We start from the raw sequence: 20,323 nt of genomic DNA, 5'->3' as shown, positions 1-20,323 counted from the left end.
AATCAAAATTCAGTAAAAGAAATACATTTCTAATTCTGATTCCTATATATGTATTATGTTGAAAGATGTAATATAGTTATAACTCATGTTTAATCTAGGTTGGTAATTTAGATATTAATAAACTCTAATATCTAAGTTGACAAAAGTTTTTTATTCAAAATATGTTCTTCAAATAAAACTTCATTTAATTGATTCAATTCAAATAAGTTGTTGCATCAAATCATTAAATGACATTGAGTTCTTGCAACAATTACCAACAATGTTCAACATTCCTCCTAAGCTTGGGATTATGAACATTTAATCTTTGATTACACTTATTTTGATCTAAATACAACCAATCAAGTGCATGTTACTGACATCAAATCATAAAACATAAATGAATTTTATAATTTAATTAACTAGATTGATAAGAACTCTAATTCATTGATCAAGTGAAAAAGAGAACCAATCAAACACATAATTAAGATCACATCAAATATTACTAGATGTTAAACATAAGTCAAATGTAAATTACAGCCTAACAACAAATAATTAAGAATTCAGAATCATAAATGATTTTAGAAATCAACCACACATGCCTAAATTAAACTACAAATTCAACAAGTTTGTATCCTCAATTTGACTTACAAAATGCAAATTAAAGTGTTTCCAAATGTTAATCCACTTCCAAAATCTCCCGAAATCTTTTCTCTTCTCCCAAAATACGACTTAACCTCCCCAAGAACTGGTTGTCTCTCTTTTACAAAGGATGAAACAATTTTAAAACTGACGACGCATTTACACGGCCCGTGTAAACTATAACTAACCATTCACACAACCGTGTAAATACAAAAAAAAGTAGAATGCTCAATTTGGCCAGGTCTTCGAAGTACATTGCCAAAGAGTATGCGTTTATACAACTCGTGTAAACTCAAGGTTTACATTTTTACAAAGGATGAAACAATTTTAAAACTGACAACGCATTTACACGGCCCGTGTAAACTATAACTAACCATTCACACAGCCGTGTAAATACAAAAAAAGTAGAATGCTCAATTTGGCCACGTCTTCGAAGTACATTGCCAAAGAGTATGCGTTTATACAACCCGTGTAAACTCAATGTTTACATTTACACGGCCGTGTAAACTCCTGTAAAACCAAAATCTTCATTTTCTTCATAACTTCATCACCTCAACTAAGATCTTACCTTCAAAAGTCCTTGAAATATCACAAAAGTGTGTGAATGGAATTGCATCATGAAAAATCCTAAGAAATATGCAAAATGAATAAGTTTAAACCTAAATGCAATGCACTTTTATAGATTAAGACTACAAAATGAATGCATGAAATGCACCTAACAATGATCATTTTTTAAAAATGTTTTAGGATATAAATATTAGGGAACTATGATTTTTTCTTTTCCATGATATTGTTAATGTTGGTGATTTTAGTGTTATCAAAATATTTTTCTGTAGTTATTATTAATATTGAGATAAGTTGAGTTGTAGTTACTCAATGAGACTAGAGGTGTGGGATGTACATTAACGATAAATGCAAAATCGGGAATACATGGTTCCGGAGACAGCTCCGAGTATGAGGTTCCAAGGGGCAGCACCCTCGGTGGGGTTTAGAGGCAATGCCCCTAGCGGGGTCCAAGGGGCAGAGCCCCTACTGAATTTTTAAATTAGGAAAGACTCTGAGCACGAATTTTCTTGCCACAGCCTACTAATGACATCATGATGATGTACGCATCGGTTATGTCCAAAACTACCCTCTTTTGGTATCAATTTTTGGTGTAACCGGTTTTAACCATTGTTCTTCCTTGTATAAATGGTATGTGAACGTTCCAGGAAAATGGTTGTGTAACACCCATAAAAATCACGCAAAATTAAACTTTTAAAAACATTTCAAATCTATTAACCATTACAAAACTTGTTTTCAAAATATATCATATCAGAGTATCCCATAAACAAAGTCATAAAAAGTGATGAGCTATATGATCACACATTTGCCTTGCCGCGATTCCCTAATGTACCTGCAACAATAAACTGAAACTGTAAGCCCGAAAGCTTAGTGAGTTTCCCCAAAATACCCATACCCGCAACAATACACATATAATCATAAACAACATATTATGGGTCCAATCAACCATCGAGTTGGAATACCCCATGCCCTCAACCTTCCAGTTGGAATGCCAACATACTATACGTCCAATCATCCTCAAGATGGAATACCCCAGGCCCACAACCAACAGGTTGGAATGCCCACATACTATGAGTCTAGTCATCCTCGGGATGGAATACTCACGACCCACAACCAACTAGTTGGAATACCCAGGTCTATTGGCTTTTGCACGAAGCAGATAAGCCTCAACCGCCAAACAAACATGTGCACATATAACTGATAATCACATAACAGTCCATAGACAACAACTGATCTAACGGATCATACCATATACCACCTAATATTATCCTACCCTCTAGGATACCGAACTAACATGTCATACCACATACCACATAATATTATCCTACCCTCCAGGATACTGATCTAACATATTCTACTAACATAATATATAACTAGATAACAATCCAAAAGGGTCGGCCTTGGTGCCTTAGACCCTTGAGTATAGTGAGGATAACTCACCTGGTAGTGCTGAAGTCCCGCAGATAAAACTCCAACTGATGGTTGACAGATTCCCATGCTGTCAACGTCAAACAACACCCAATTAATAATTAGGTTCCAAGCCCAAGGTCCAACTCACACTCTAAAGGCCCAATAGTCAACCAATGGGCTAAAGCTCAACATATGGCCCAATTTTCCAAATTGATCCCAGATCTCTACATGGTCTTTCCTTAAGGTCCATTCAATTATTCTAGTCTAAACTATTCGTATTCCAATGGCCCAATATCACATAATCATAAAGGCCTAGTTATGGCCCATCTATGGCCCAATTTTCCAAATTAGGACCAAGACTCTCATATGGGCCTTGTGCTAAAACCCATATAATTATTTAGTCAATTTGCTTATTCTTAGAAAGCCCATTAATAGTCCAATCCCCAAAGCCCGATAGAAAGGCCCAACACAAAGTCCAAGTGAAATTAGGGTTTCATATAAAATGATAATTAGGGTTAAGTGTTCCTACTTAACCCATTAATGACTTAATCCATTAAGGGCTTAATCCATTAAGTCCATTATTGCCATAGGTTTAATTGCCAATGATTATAATTTATTATTTTAAGTTTAATAATTAATTCAAGTGCGAGTCCCGATCAATCCCACAATTAGGGTTTTAAGCCATTAGGGTTTCCTACCCAATACTAGCCCATAAATCAAATGGTTGGGCTTTTAGGTAAAGTAGGGCTTCATTGGGCCCATTAGGGTTTCATTGGGCCCATTCTGTCCAATCATCCCAACTAGCCAAAACACAAGGCACACCGCCATCCAACACGGCAGCTGGTGGCAGCAGCCACCACCTTACGGTGGTGGTTTATACTTTTCATTATTCTGATACAGTTACAAGTTTTACAATGCAATACCTATTTAACACACATACACACACTAAGGTGCTATTTGTTTTTTGGAAAAAACCTCTTCAAACCTCTTACTGCTGCGTGGCGCAGCACACGCGCATCACTTTTTATCTCGCAGCTGTTTGTTTTTTAGAAGTCTTCTGAGTCAAAAACCTCTACGCAGGATCTGTTTGGCGCAGCACTTGTACTGCCTCTTCTAACCTCTTCCAACCTTTTCTTCTTCTTTTTTTATTGCTGAAATTTTGATTATATGTTATTAAAATTTTATTTCACATTTTTTTTTCTGTTTTTTTTTCGTTTATTCTTATTGAATTTATTTTTCATTTTTTTATATTCAATAATGATAATTTCTTGATGAAATATCATTATTTTTTACTAAAATATATTTATTTTTTGTTGAAATATCATTCTTTTTTTACTGAAATATCATTAATTTTTACCGAAATGTTATACATTATTAAATTTTACGTATTAAAAAGCTATTTTCGGTTTATAAAATTAGTTTATTTTAATTTTTTAATATCTGCAGCAGTATGCAGATGTTAAAAAAACAAACACGCAGCCATTTGGTCCACCTTTTCTACTGCAGAGGGTTGCAGAGGTGGTCCGCAGACTTCATAAATTTTTGCTTCAGAAAATCAAACAGCACTTAAATAAACTCACACACAGCCACAACCCTATGGTGGACGATGGTGTCAGAAATGATTTCAAAGGCATCAAACACCATGGTTGGCGGCCATGGTGGGCTTTTCCCTCATTACCAACGAAGAAATCACACCCACCACGTCGTCTTGCTCATAGATGACTTCGGCCATTCATATGGTGGCATAAGGTAGCGGCAGCACAAAAGAAGGGCAGCAGTGGCGGCTAAACGAAGGAGAAGGTGGCAGTGGTACATCCACGTCGTCTGAAGTAGCAAGTCACTTTCTTCCAATCGCCAACTACCCCGACGATTAAGGCAGCCTTCGACTTCACCGGGATGGATGCAACGGTGGTTCTCGGCTCGACGTCGGCGGAACAGCAACAGCGGTGGTACCAGCATCTTCAACAAAAATGGTGACAACGACACCCGTCAGGTGGTCATCCAACAGCGACAAGAGGTACTCGACTCGATGACCTTCGATTCCAACATAGATGGCGGTGGTGAATGGAGAGCAGCCAACGAGCGAGCAATGGAAGTAACACATACACTCGCTTCCTGGTGGTCCTCGTCACCGGTAGTAGGAGCTCCAACGGTGGATTACGATTTTGGAAGTGACAGGTAACGGCGTCGGAGGTCAAAGAGAAAGAGGCTGGCGGCTGGAGCTTTCACCCTTAAGGTTAGGGTTAGGAGGCGGGTTACGGGTTATATATTCCCGTCTCATATCAAACCTTTTTCCATAATGGCAGTTTCAGTCCCTCAATCTCTTTCTTTTCTCAATTTAAGTCCGGATGTTACTAAAAGTCCCCTCCTTGACAAATTTCTTCCTACTTAAGTCCATATATATATTACCATTCAGCCCCCGACTTCTGAAATCCTTTTCAAAATAAATCCTATTACACTTTAACCCTCGGATATTCAAATCTTGTCATTTGGCTTCCCGAAACCAACACCCCGATAATTATTATTTGATTTTGGACTATAAAATATAAAATATTAATAAAAATTATTTCTCGGGGTTACGGGTTTACTATTTAATTATTCTATTTTAAACGGGGTGTCGCAGGTTGAACTCTCATATATACGAGATATATCATAAGCAATTCTCTATCTCATCAAAAACAAAACAAGATTTGGAAGTGACCTAACTTCTAAATTGTCATTCTTGGATTATCTCAAATTTTATTTCGTGATACCCCAGGTTATATATGGTTACAATAACAAATTTTGGAAAGTGATTACAATCATTATCCTAGAAATTATCAAAATATATTAATATTGTTACGACCCAAAATTTAACAATCAAAATTTGTGGTTTTGTGAAGAATATCAATGGTCGATTCTGTCGAGGACATGAATTCTAAATTCGGGAAACTAGAGAAGTGTGAGGGCAATGATTTTTGTCATTGGCAATAGAAGATACACTTCATTCTCACCACTCTAAAGTTTATTCACGTTTTAAGCACTCCTGCACCGGAACAAATGGAGAATGAAACCCATGAACATACCAGAAGAAGATGCAAGTAAAAAAAATTATGATTATATATGTTGTGGGCACATTCTAAATGGTATGCCTGACTCTCTTTGATCTTTATCAAAATCATGAATCTGCAAAGGATTTGTGGGATACACTTGAATCCAAATACATGAAAGATGATGCTTCTAGTAAGAAGTTCCTTGTAAGTAATTTCAATAATTACAAAATGATGGATTCAAGTCTCATCGTGGAACAATACAATGAACTCATGAGGATTTAAGCACAATTTGAACAATACAATATGCAAATGGATGAATTCATTTATGTATCAAGTGTCATTGAAAAATTTTCCCCATCCTAAAAGGATTTTAAACACACTTTGAAACACCAAAAAGAATAGTTGTCTCTGGTACAACTTGGTAGTCACTTGAGAATTGACAAGGGCCTTCGGGCTCAAGAAAGTGGTAAATGAAAGGAAAAAGAAGCACCTAGATATTCCATGAACATGAAATGAGATTGTCGTTTGAAGAAGAAGAACAAGAATGCTGCAAGCACTTCTATACAAGGATCTAATGATCAAGGTCCAAAACCATAAGGTCAGAATTTTATTTTCGAAAATTCTACTGTTGTTATATATCATGTAACACTTATTCCTGAATCATTTTATGTTCAGGATGACGATCACGCATTGTGGATTGAATCTGGGGCAGCGAGTCATGTATGTAAAGATCGCTCTTGGTTCACGGATATGAATTAGTAAATGATGGATCAATGTTGTGCATGGTAGACCATAATAAGGCACCTGCTTTTGGTCATGGTTCGGTGTCTTTATGTTTTGGTTTTGGAAAAAGTATTATTATAAGAAATGTTATACATGTTCCTAAGATTATGAAGAACTTGGTTTCTGGTGGTGTAACTTAGGAGTGTAAACGAGTCGAGTAGTGCCAAGCTCGAAGCTCGACTCGCGTAAAATACTCGAGCTCGAAGCTTGACTCGAACTCGCCTCGAGCTTAAATTTGAAGCTCAGAATCGACTCGTGAACTACTTGATACTATTGAGATCGGTTCACGAGCTCGTTTCAACTCTACTAAAATTTTAAAAAATTAAAAAATAGTTAAAAGCATAAAAGTTAAAAACATTCTACATGCTTTTATATTGTTCAAACAAACAAAAAAATTCAAAATAAACCATCTAATGTCAATATATCATCAACCATCTATATCATTAGATTTTGTATACATTCAAAATACCAAAAAGAAACATTCTCAAAAGTTTTTAAATGCAACTTAAGTCGTTACTCTTTAACCAACGCCTAAAAGATAAAAGTGTTGAAATGTGTTACTAATTTAAAAATATATAAAGGTAAAAATGTAATTTTATAAATACTCGATTAAACTCACGAGCTTTATGAGCCGAGTATTTTACTACTCGAGCTCGGCTCGATAAGGTACTTGAGTAGCTCGAGCTCGAGCTCGACTTGATTAAAGTCGAGTTGATTTCAAGTATTTTCCGAGTAAGGCTTATGTTTCTCGTGAGCTGTCTCATCTCGTTTACACCCTAGTGTAATTAATAAGTGTGGTTATAAACAAGTTTACGAATCTGATAAGTATATCTTATCAAAATATGTTACATTATTTGGGTTTGGATATTATTATAATAGTATGCTTATGCTTAGATTAAATGTTAATGAAAAGGTTGTCGATATATATATATATATATATATATATATATATATATATATATATATATATATATATATATATATATATATATATTGTTCTCGTATTGATGATTCTTCTTTATGGCATGCTCGTTTAGGAAATGTGTATTATAAAAGAATTCTTGAAATGTCTAAAATGGATCAATACCACCTTTTGACATTCACATAAAGAAATTTGAAACTTTCATGCTAACTAAGATTACTAGACAGCCTTTTTCTAATGTTAAAAGGAATTATGGTATGCTTGAATTAATTCATAGTGATATATGTGATTTGCATTCAACTCCATCCATAGGAAATAAATATACATAACAACTTTTATAGATGATTATTCTCGTTTTTTATATGTGTACTTTTTGCATTCTAAGGATGAAGACCTTAATGAATATAAAATTTATAAAAATGAAGTTGAATTGTAACAAAATGGTTTAATGAAAAGGCTTCACATTGAATAAGGTGTTGAGTATTATGATCCTAGTTATTTTCAACTTGTTGGAATCGTACATGAAATAACAGCTCTATAAACTCTTCAACAAAATGGGATTTCTAAAAGTAAAAATAGAATTCTAAAGGAAATGGTGAATTCTGTGTTGTCATATTCATGTTTGAGTGATGGATTCTGGGGAGAATCTATGCTAACAGGTTGTTATATTCTAAATAGAGTTCCAAACAAAAGGAACAAGATAACTCCCTATAAGCTTTGGTACAAAAGGAAACCAAACTTATGATATCTTAAAGTTTGGGTTTGTTGGATAGTTGTAAAACTAACTGAACCAAATATGAAGGCTTTAGGTGAAATATTATTGATTGTATCTTTATTGGATATGTTGATCATTCCAAATCATGTAGGTTTTATGTTATAGGGCCTAATGCTTTTGTTTCATTTAACACTGTTATAGAATCAAGAGATGCAATATTTGATCAAAATCGCCCTTTTCATCCATAACTAGACCAAAGGATATGGTTCCTAGTTCCTTGTTCCACATGAGCTTAGAAGAAGAAAAATAGAACGAAAAGATAAATCATTTGGTAATGATTTTTAGCTTTACCAAGTTGAGTGTTTTAGATATGAGATTGTGTAACGCTTGCAGATTCTAGCTAGATAAATAAGCAATAAAATGAATCTTTAATAAAATACTATTTAGAATAAATAATCTTAAACAAAGTTATAGTATGTGTGACAAGGATAACGTACATATAAAGAACTCTGAAATCCAACATCTTATGAAGAAGTTATGCTTTTTCGAAGTTTTGTGATTAAACAGACATGAGTATGCACGTCGTAAAAAGTGAATGTTACATGGGTTGCTTATTAGCTTAAGCAATCTATGTAACATCCATAAAATTCATGAAAAATTTGTTCTTTTAAAACCATTCCACAAGTCATCATTGTTTACAAAATAGTTTTCAAAACATGTTTAATATCAGAGTTTTCCTAAAATCATAAAACAAAACACGATGAGGTGCACGATCACGCCTTTTGTGACAACCTGAAAATTTTTACTTTAAAAGCTCAGTCAGTCAACTCAAATCAGTGTCAGACTCACTCCTGCTATCAGTTAGCACAATTTGGAGTTTGTTTGAGTATTCTGAGCCTAGTACACTTAAGGAATGAGTGTTAGGAAGTACCTGCTAAAGCCAGAGAACAACAAATCGAGCTTAACCTCACCAAAAGGGAGTTTGCGGCCTTAACACAAGAGTTTACAATCGTAAACTCCAAGTGGGCCGTAAACTCCCCTATATAGGCTCATATTCTTCAACTTTCTTCATTAGTTCATTTCCATCTCAAGAACACTTCCAAATCCTCTCAAGTATCATCCCGATTTTCATTCTAGATCATCAAAAGTTGTAAGTGTTCTTCCTTTAGTTTGTTGTTAATACTTCTTAACTAACTTCATCCTCATGATTCATCCATGAAAATCATGTTTCCTTAGATCTTCAAGAAACACCAAGAACACACATTAGTGTTCTTGGCCAAAATCAACCATTTTGAGCCTCTGTATCGTAAGTACTCTTCCCTACACTTGATATCTAGTTAGGACTCATGCTTAGAGCCTTGAAAACATCAAAAAAAACAAGGACAAAAGGATTTTATGGCCAAGCCATCTCCCATGGTCGTAAACCCCTTTAAGGGTGCCATTTTGGCCATAAACCCTCCTAGATGCAAAGCTTGTGACCTAGAACCCTACCTTGATGGACATAGGACCTTCAACTAGTCTCAAATGCATAATGACCATGATTTTATGGCTGTAAACTCATCAAAAGCCTTCATTGGGTTGGTCTTTCTCATCCTTGTGTAGAGCAAAACTCCTTCAAGCTTCCCTAGCCTTCAAACAAACACATATGCATGTTTGACCATCATTTTAAGGCCATAAACTCCCTTTGGCAATAAACCCATGGTAGTAAACTCTTGTTAGTTCCATTCCACACTCCTTAGTCCAATCACATGTGATTCCAACACTTGGTCAAAGTGTTTCCTAGTCCCGTGAGGTGTTTCCTTGCATTTGGTTGCTTCCAAACACTATATTTATGTTAGTGTATGCCATTATATGTCATTTAGGATTTGTTAAGTCTCGGGACATCATTCATGGAACTTCTCATTCTTACGCGCAAGTATGTAAGTCCAAAATCTGCCCGTGTATCAATCAGAACCGTTTGATGGTGCGAAATCCCAATCAAACGGATGATGTCAGATCAAATAGAAGAGAAGGAGAAGAAGAATATTATGAATCTTGAATGTATTGATAATATGAATTAAGTTCCTTACACAAGATTCACCAACACAAGCGTTCCTTTCTCTCTGGCCGTAAACTCCTTAGGGTTCATCAATCTATTCCTCACACCCTAATACCTATATTTATACAAGGGAACATGGGTCGGAAACAAATGGGCCGTAAATGAGTTTATGGCCATAAGGTGTTTACGGCCGTAAACTCAGTTGTAAACTAGACCATAAATTCATAAATATTACAGTAAAATACAATTGCCCAGAAAAGTAAAGTATAAACCATATTTTGACCCAACAATCTCCCCCTTGGTTTATAGCTTTCTTTTCTTAATTGACCCAACAAGTTCCCCCTTAAAAGTAGTTGGTTTTTCTTGTTAATCTTCAATGAGATATTGGCTTCAGCATTAGTCTTCAATGAATGACTTCATCTGGAGCACTTGGGCTTTTCTTCAGAATTTGACAGTGAACACACATTGGGTGAGGATGCTTGATATACTGATTATTGAAAGATGGCGCTTTCAGCTTGAGAATCTTCAGAGAGAACAAATCTTCTGGATCACTTCAGCAGGTACAACGATAGCAACAGATTGATTGAGGAGGCTTCAATGCAATCCGTTACATAATCTTCAATTTCTGCTTCACCTTGCTTCTGGGGTTGAAAGGTTGAATTTGAAAGAATAATCTTCATTTCTTACTCCTTCGAATGAAAATTCTTCGATGCTCACGGACAAGGCTTTGGCTCAGAAATCTTCAACACAAACTCCATGAGTCTTATCTATACCTGAATCACTTTTCAAGACAAAACAAAACTAAATGAAAACTCAGCACACAAATTAAAACAGGAACCAAAAATATTTTTGGATTTTTGATTTTTCTGAACAAGAAATAAAACAGAAATAACACTATTTTTAGATTTTTTTAATTTTTGATTTTTTTTTTAATTTTAATTCTCCCCTAATATATAAATTAGAAGAAACTATGAACAAATTTAACAAAAATAAAATGATATCTAACTTTAAGAATGATCTGGGATCAAAGTTTTTAGACAACCTTTATCCACTTATCGGTACCTTTCATATTCGCATCTTTGTCTGGTCGATCGTCGATATTGTTATCCACTTAAACACGAAAAATTGTGACAAATTTAGGACATACTATTTGTTACAAGACAGGGTGAACTTAAAATTCTAAAATTTATATCTGATCCTAATTCCTTAGATACTATATCTTAAGGACCATTCATCTGACGACGACCAAGGATATTGTTGTCCACCTAAATTGAGCAGCGAGATCTACAGACAATCTGTATGTGTTCAATTTTAAGTGTACTAGAACGTGTTTCCCGCTTCCTGATATGCCCCAGCCATCAAGAACTTCCAGAGTACTCCTTACACCAGGTGAGCAGACAACCATTCAAAGAGAAGATAGATTCATAATTCTATAACTAATTACTTTAGAGGGGTTGAGAAGAAGAAAATTGCATATACTGTGTACCAGGTCGGATTTGAAGTCACGCAAAGGAGACAACATATGGCTAACAGATAAGAGGAATTTCATAGATATAACATGCAGAGAAATAGAGTTGCATATGTTGCAATCCAGTTCGGATCTCTTCCAATCACGCAAAGGGTGCAACATATGACTAACAGTAGGAAAGAAAGAAAATGATATTCTACAGACCTAATTTATCGGAATTTACCAGTCGCCCCATCCAACCAGAATTAAGGACAGAATCCGCACATCGAGGAAAAGTGAATCCATAGTTCTAGATACGGGTTATTTAATGTGACCGGTAGATTCCGATGTATATCTCCCTGCTCAACCTATCCGAGTGTCGTGGCATTAGGTTAAACGGATCTAACTAGGTCAAAGTTTGTCAAGTCCTTAAAATTTATTAGGTTCAACTTTTCCTAGTCAAGTCCATATAAAATCTTTCGTGCCTACTAGCACATCGAGCATAGAGCGTAAACGATTCAACTTAGGTACGTTACGCCGATTCAGATTGCCCGTTATCACTTGCCAATTTCATTTCCCAAAACATCTCCCTCAAGCACATTTCATTAACACCATATTTTTTATTTTCCTTTTTTTTTTTTAATTTTCTAATTTTTGTTTTGTTTTTATTTCTCCCCCTAAATTTGTGCATAGGAGAGAAACGAAGAAAATGCGCAAATTTAAACTATACTAAAACAAAAATTAGTCTTTAAAGCGAATCAACTTAACAAAAACTCAGGAGTATAGAGAAGAAAATTCAAACCATAAGTCACCGATTGAATCTGCATTCAGAAGGTCTGAGAACAGCAAGCATAATCTCAGAACACATCCGAAAATTCTTCATATTATTAAGCACTAACCCCATGAGTGATCCCTTCCTTTCTTCCCTTCCCGCAAAGAACACATACTCTCAAATAATGTTCTGAGTGTTGTACAGTTGAGAAATGTCCCCAATCATATGCCAGGAGCAGCCACTACAAACAAACCGAAGTTTGATGATATGCCTCCATAGCTGCTCTGACACAGAGCGGGATTAGTTGGTCTTTGGAACCCAATCCATTTTAAAAATGGGTCGACCTTTGTAATCGTTGCACGGTACTCTCTCCCATGACATGTCCTGCTTATCACAAACAGAAGATGTAGAAATATTAGAGTCGTTAGTTGATTTGGGAGTTTGAGCCTTCGGAACCCATTTGTAGTTGGGTTTAACCCATTTCTTTTTCGATCTGATGGGTAGCTCAGTACTTGCTTTTGATCTTGATGTCGGTCGTTGAGATGACTTTGATTTTGGCTTCACAGGAGCATCTCTTGGATTTGGCTTCTTGGCCGACATTCCCTTCTTGCCCTTGGGATTCGGATTCTTGTCCTTTGGAGTTTGATTCTAGGCCTTCTTGGCATTCCAGTCGTCATTTTCGGAACGTGATCTCGAGGGGTATCTTTTGGAGTATCTCCCTCTTGGCGCGTTCTGCCAGCCTTGTGCATAGTAGGGAACATACTCGCGATTAGGACAGTTTCGGGTAATGTGACCAGGTGTTCCACAATGAAAACAAGTCTTTTTCTTCACTGGGAAATTGTTTATTCCTGCCTTGGTGGCGTATCCTTGCCTTGTCTCTGATTTTTCCCACATGCACACTTGCCACAAGAACTCTGTTGCGTTGGAATTGGTGGCATGTATTTACCAACGGCAGGTTGATTAGAAGCAACAGATTTAGAGTTCAAGGGGTCGTTTGTTTGTTCAGAAGAACTCTCCTTGTTCTCATCCTCTGCTATTTTACCTGCACATGTAACAGAAGCATCAATATTTTCAACATTAATAACTCCTCCTGACACAAATCCAGCTCGTTTGCCATATCGAAGATGTGGCTCCCTGTCAGTTTCATCCTGTGTTATAGGGATGGATGTGTAGTTATGATTATAAGGAGGAGGTACATTATCATACCCTAGACCCTTGTTTTGATTTTCTTTGAATTTTAATTGGGTTTCATATAAAGACTCGACTGTCTGACTTGACGCAGTATAATTTTTGAAACTGACATCAGTTTTTCCACACTTAATTTTTAAAGCATCAAGTTCTTCAGTTACAGCAACAAGTTGTCTCTTAACATAATCATAATTTTCACACTTGTTGCTATACTCTTCCTGATGTTTCCTAAAGTCCTTGGTTTTTTCTTCTAATTTAGCCTTCAGGGGTTTCTGTCCTTTCCTGAGTTGATATCCTTCATATCTCAGGTCCTCAACTTCTCTTTTTAATAAATCAGTTTGTTCCTGAAGAAATTTAATCGTAGCTTCACAAGCTGGAGTACATGTAACTTCAATGACCGGAATGTTTTCAGAACTCATTGTTTCTCTACACTTCAAAGCATCAAGTTCTTGAATTACATCAACAAGACTAAGATGATTGAGATCTTTTGTCTTCTTGATGATAGCCATGTTCATATCCCATGATTTCGGAAGTGAATTCAGTAGCCTTCTGTTTATCTCAGATTTAGACAAGAAGATCCCAACTATATTCATCTCGGTGATAAGTGTAGTAAATCGCTGCAACTGAGTTTCGAGGGTTTCTCCAGGGATATAATCGAAAATGTTGAAATTTTGTCTTCACATATCCTGACGACTCTCTTTCATGTTTCAACTCCCTCGTAGACCTCAAAATCAATAATAAAAAAAAAAACAACTAGAAGCTAAGATAAAATTTAAACGTAAAAAAAACCTTTTTTTTTAAAGTCAACCTTAAAAGTCAAATTTAAAAAAAAATCAAACTTGAAAAAGTCAAACCGAAAAGCTAAGTTTGAAAATTTAAAAGTCAAACGAGAAAGTCAAAGTTTAAAATCAAAGGTCAAACGTTAAAAAGTAAAAGTCAAAAATTAAAATATAATTTTATTTATTAATTTAAATTTAAATTTTTTTATTTATCTATTATTATTATTATTATTATTATTATTATTATTATTCTTTTGGATAAAAAAAGGAATTTAAAATTAAAAGGAATCGAATTTTGGGGTTAAAAGTGTCAAAAATCAAAACTTGAAGCGAAAAAGACGGATTATATTTTAATTTTCGAAGGAATGTAACAAATTATCAGCTAGCCGAGTTGGTAAGGCGTGTTTGCTCTTGATCTGGAGGTCGCGGGTTCGAAACCCGCACCCCCACCCTTTTTAATTAAAGCGTTGTTGTTGCTTGCTGCTGCTTAGCCGACTTCCCTAGCCGAGCCGAAATCCGAGCCGTATACTTCCAATTGAGCCGCAAACTCCGGCCGTGAACTCAAAAACCCTAACCGCCGGCCGCAAACTCCGATCAAAAACACCGATTTTTCGACTTTGAAGCTTCAAAACTCGATCAAAAACCCTTTTTTATGAAAAACAAGAACAAACCCCCCTTAATTTTGCGAGATCTATCCAAAAACGCAAAAATGTTTCAAAAATACGATCAAATAATGCCCCAAATCTGACAAAATCGACTGATACAACCAAGCTCTGATACCAATTGTAAGTCCAAAATCTGTCCGTGTATCAATCAGATCCGTTTGATGGTGCGGAATCCTAATCAAACGGATGATGTCAGATCAAATAGAAGAGAATGAGAAGAAGAATATTATGAATCTTGAATGTATTGATAATATGAATTAAGTCCCTTACACAAGATTCACACACACACAAACGTTCCTTTCTCTCTGGTCGTAAACTCCTTATGGTTCATCAATCTATTCCTCACACCCTAATACCTATATTTATACTAAGGGAACATGGGCCGGAAATAAATGGACCGTAAATGAGTTTACGACCGTAAATTCAGCCGTAAACTAGACCATAAATTCATAAATATTACAGTAAAATACAATTGCCCAGAAAAGTAAAGTATAAACCATATTTTAACCCAACAAAGTATTTGTTTGAATCACCCACATCAGGTGAGTTCATACCCCATAATGAATCTTTTAACCGTTTTAAATGCTTTTAGGGGGGGGGGGGGGGGAGGGGGAATACAAGTTGAACACAATGATAATTGTGTAAATGTTTGTCATAAACATCTTTCAAAAGATTGCTTATGTCTTTTATAAGTAATCAAAACATTTCAAAAACTATTTTAAAGTTATGTTGCTTTATAGTTTAACACAAATTCGTTTTTAAAGTACAAGCATAACTTGGTAGTAAAATGAGTCTTTTCAATAACAGTTCAAGTAGAATACTAGTAAACTATAATGGGTATAGTTTAGGGGTTCAGTTCATACTATAACGAGAAGATACTAAGATACTATAACAAAACGAACATACTAAGATGTTATAGCATGGAACACTTACAGGATCTAACTATACCAATAATCACTAATGCATTGTTCTAAACAAAAGGTGATAACTTATTGGGTATACATGATCATATAATGTTAATGTGAATTTACACGACCTAGCAATTTGTTTGTGGAAGTCACGTTTGGTCCCCAGAATCTCTTGTAGGGAGAGCGTATAGTATGGGTATTGTTCATCACATTATGACCTTAATAAAACATACACGTTTTAAGGTAATAAGTATGTCAGAATGTCAATTCAGAAGCAAGTGGGTACTTACACTTTCCCCTTACTTTCATATTATGACAATACCACTTGAAAGTTAATGCAAACTATTTTTGAGATAAGATAGTTATAAACTAGGGAAAACTTATATTTTTTACAAACGACAACACAGAACAGTCAAGTCTAGTACATTCAGTAGAAAGGGACCATAATGCTAACCTTATGATTCCTTAATGTATACATCAAGGGATATATATATATATATATATATATATATATATATATATATATATATATATATATATTAATAGGATCCGATAGGTAATAGGATGTGTGCTTTCCGCTTCATTTCCTATTCCTTGTTTGGTTGAGGGCTTAGAGAGGATTCAGCCAGCCTATTATCCATTCGATCCAGTTACATATATGTTCCGTATACATTAAGTCATCATAAGGGGTACCATGTATGGGTCAAGTCATAGGACACAAAGTCAATGCATATTTTTCTAGTACAAAACATACTTTTCAAATAGAACATTTGGTGTACAAAACTAGAAACTTACTAGTAAAGGGTTTAATCCATTTTATTAAACCAGTATAAACTTAAAGGACCTTAGGTGATTAACTTTATAATACTTTAGTTTATACATCATGATTATATATTATTAATACCCAACAGGTACTTGGATGTGTGCTTTCCGCCTTGCTTCTTGTTCCTTATTTGGTTGTGGGCTTAGGGCAGATTCATACAATTAACTATCTATTCGAGATTAGATTATATATAGTAAGTATAAACTAAGTGATTATAGAAGTAATCACTGTGTTCACCATTTTATTATAAGAAATAAGGGTTTTCTTAAAGAATCGTTTCATTAAATATAAAGGAACTATTACAATTAACTCCATGAGTAACAAGTGAATACGCCAGGGTTATATACAACAATGATCTAACAAACAATGGGATGCGTGCTATCCCCCTTACTTCTTGTTCATTGTTTGGTTGTGGGCTTAAGGCAGATGCACACAATCTATTGTTTGTTTACTCTGGGTTTTATATAATTTGTATCCATTTAGTACTCATAGAAAGGATTATTGAATCATTTTTATGTATATTTCATCAAAGTAGGAAATATAGGATTTTCTAGAGGAACAGACGAACTTTTCTAAACGGAACTTACAACTTACTACATTTTTCAACTACATTTTACTACAACCTTCTACAACATACTTACATCACTAAAATCTTATGAACTCACCAGTTTAATTGCTGATCAACTCTTTCAAATAACTTGTATTCTCAGGAAACTAGTAGACAGGTACTCGCTCTGGGAAATCAGAAGATGGAGCAGTATAGCTTCAAGTCTTGTTTTGTTATTTGCTTATGTATTCTATGTTTTGTAAACACACACATCGTAAACACTTTCTTTATAATGAAATGGTTGTTCATTACTTTGATTACTATGATACATGTCTTGTGATACTAAACATGACGTCCTTCGCCCCCGAATGTTTCCGTCGTTCCGGTTTTGGGGTGTGACACCTTTGACTTCCCGCGATCATCTGAGGTACCTGAAACATAACCCAAAATTGTAAGCCCAAAGCTTAGTGAGTTCCCCTAAAATACCAACACATCACAAAATCATAATAATAACAGTAAACAACATGCATACAGAGCCTTCAGTCTAACTGGAATGCCCCATCGGTCTATAGTCTAGCTGGTACGCTCACAGAACCTTCAGCATGACTGGTACGCCACACCGGGCCTTCAGCCTATTTGGACCGTTCTCTTGGCTTTCGGCTTGATTGGTATGCCCTACTGGCCTTCATTATATCCGACACACCCTTGGTATGTTGGGCTTCAGCACAAAGCAGGACTACCTCAACCCAACCACACATGCACTGTCTCGATACACATATATAATAAACAAGCATATAAATAACCAACCGATGAACAAACAAACAAATATTACAGATCACTAAGCATAGCATCCTCGTATCTACCAAGATACAGATCCAACAAATCACTACAGTACACAATCATACGATAAAACAGGATAACAATACAAAGGGTCGGCCTTGGTGCGTTCGACCCTTAAGTACAGTAAGGAAAACTCACCTCACAAACTGAATCAAACTGATAAGGTCTGACTCCGAATTTTAGCTCTCAAACCAATACATGTTTCCATCAAATGACCAAATCCATCAAAAACGCAAACTACCCAAAATATCCACAAGGTCTAACTTGGTTAAATTCAACTGGTCAATCCCATTAAGTCAACTGGGTTAACCTAGTTGAGTCAACCTAAATGAGTCAACCCATCGATCTGACCCAGTGTGAGTACACAGGGTGTACTCCGAAGGTACGCTTAGCTTACTCTAAGCCTCACATTAACCACCATCGGGGTGGTTGACCGATTACGCATGGCATACTTCCTCTTACGCAGGACGTACCCTCTAACCACCCAAAATCACCATTAAGTGCTTAATCCAACAAGTCCAAACGTCCAATTTCATATCCAATCGTAAAAAGGTGTTCCAAACCGTAAAGTTTCCAACTTTATAGTTTTTCATGTCTTAATAAGGCCCAACACCAAGATCCTAGTTTGTCTTAACCACTTAAGACCTCTATAACTTGCATGTGTGCACTAAATGAGCCAAGATATCATTTTTATGACTTCATGCACCTCATTTCTTGATAAAGGACAAATCCTTTGGTCTTAGAGTAGCTCATACTCATTAAGCCTAAGAAAAGGGACTAAAAACACATAAATTCCTCATGGAAAGATCTTAAAGAAATACAAGTCAAGATTAAAGCTTTATACCTTCTGGAGCTCCTCAAGAAGGTAAGAATCCATTATCCACAAGTTGCTTCCACACCAAGGCCTCCCCAAGAATCTTCTTCTTCCTTTAATACACCAAGAACACACACTTGAGCTCCAAAACACACACTTAAAGGATAGGGTTTGTAAAGACATCCCAAAGGAGGTGGAGGCTCAAAATATAGGGGAGAAATGAGCCATAATGGTGCTTAAATACCCCTTAAACCCTAAAAATTAAGGGTTTGCTCCTGACATTAGTACACCTCGCGTACATAAGTGTACACCCAGCGTACTAGGGCGCGCCCTAGTATGCTCAACGTACACACATGTATGCTTGGTGTACTTCTCCTGCCTAAATTATGAAATTACCATTAGAGCTTCAAAGCATAATTCTTGGACTTAGGGACCACTCTGACATAAAATAGAATTATAGGGATGAATTTAGAAGTACCTGAACTCTAGGATGTTACAATTCTCCCCGACTTGAACTAGACATCGTCCTCGAAGTTTTCTACAGTGAACAAATATGGATAATGCTCCCGCATCTTAGCCTCTGGCTCCCCGGTCCACTCAGAGACCCTCCAGTGTTGCCACCGTACCTTTACCAAAGGTACTTCCTTGTCATGAAAAACCTTCACCTTCCTTTCCAGGATAGCCACTGGCCTCTCACCATAGTTCAGGCACTCATCGACCTGAATATCATCCAAGGAAACCACTGCCTCCTCATCCAATATGAATTTTCACAGCTGCGAAACATGGAAAGTGTGGTGTATCTGACTAAGCTCCTTGGGAAGATCTAATATGTAGGCAACCTAGCCAACCTTGGCAATCACGTGGAAAGGCCGAATATACCGAAGGCCCAACTTCCCCCTCTTCCTGAAGCATATCACACCTTTCCAAGGTGAGACCTTCAGTAATACCATGTCGTCGACCTAGAACTCCAACTCAGATCAGCGCCTGTCGACATAGCTCTTCTGCTGACTCTAGGAGGTCTACAGTCTCTGCCTGATTTGCTGAATTAGATTTGTGGTCTGAAGGACCACTTCGGTCCGCCCCATAACCATGTGACCAACCTTGCCCCCAATAAACTGGGGTACGAAATCTCCGCCCGTATAAGAGCTCGAAGGGTGGAGCACCAATGCTAGAGTGATAACTGTTGTTGTAGGAAAACTCTCAATAGTTAGGTAGGACTCCCATCTTCTACCAAAATCGATAACATAGGCCCGCAACATATCCTCAAGGGTCTATATGATCTGCTCACTCTGGTCTTCGTTCTGCAAATGATAAGCAGTGTTGAATTGCAACCTCGTGCCGAGTTCCTCATGGAACTTCTGCCAAAAATGGAGGTGAACTGAACATCACAGTCTGAAACAATGAAGATTGGAACCCCATGGAAAGCAAAGATCTCTCTAACTTACATATCGTGCCTAG

The 20,323-nt window shown here is 36.2% G+C and overlaps 1 long non-coding RNA gene across 1 annotated transcript; it reads right to left on the bottom strand.

Annotated features, from left to right (window-relative positions):
* Positions 1–3,433: 3,433 nt before the first annotated feature.
* Positions 3,434–4,813, bottom strand: LOC145038320 (uncharacterized). The gene is made up of 2 exons (XR_013679315.1): positions 4,292–4,813; positions 3,434–3,743 (listed from the first exon to the last, which is right to left on the bottom strand). It is a non-coding gene; the product is annotated as an uncharacterized LOC145038320 (long non-coding RNA).
* Positions 4,814–20,323: the final 15,510 nt, after the last annotated feature.

Source organism: Lactuca saligna, chromosome 4 (assembly GCF_052625555.1).
Source record: "Lactuca saligna cultivar CGN05327 chromosome 4, ASM5262555v1, whole genome shotgun sequence".
Taxonomy (NCBI): domain Eukaryota; kingdom Viridiplantae; phylum Streptophyta; class Magnoliopsida; order Asterales; family Asteraceae; genus Lactuca; species Lactuca saligna.
This window is presented reverse-complemented; position numbering and strand designations above follow the sequence as displayed.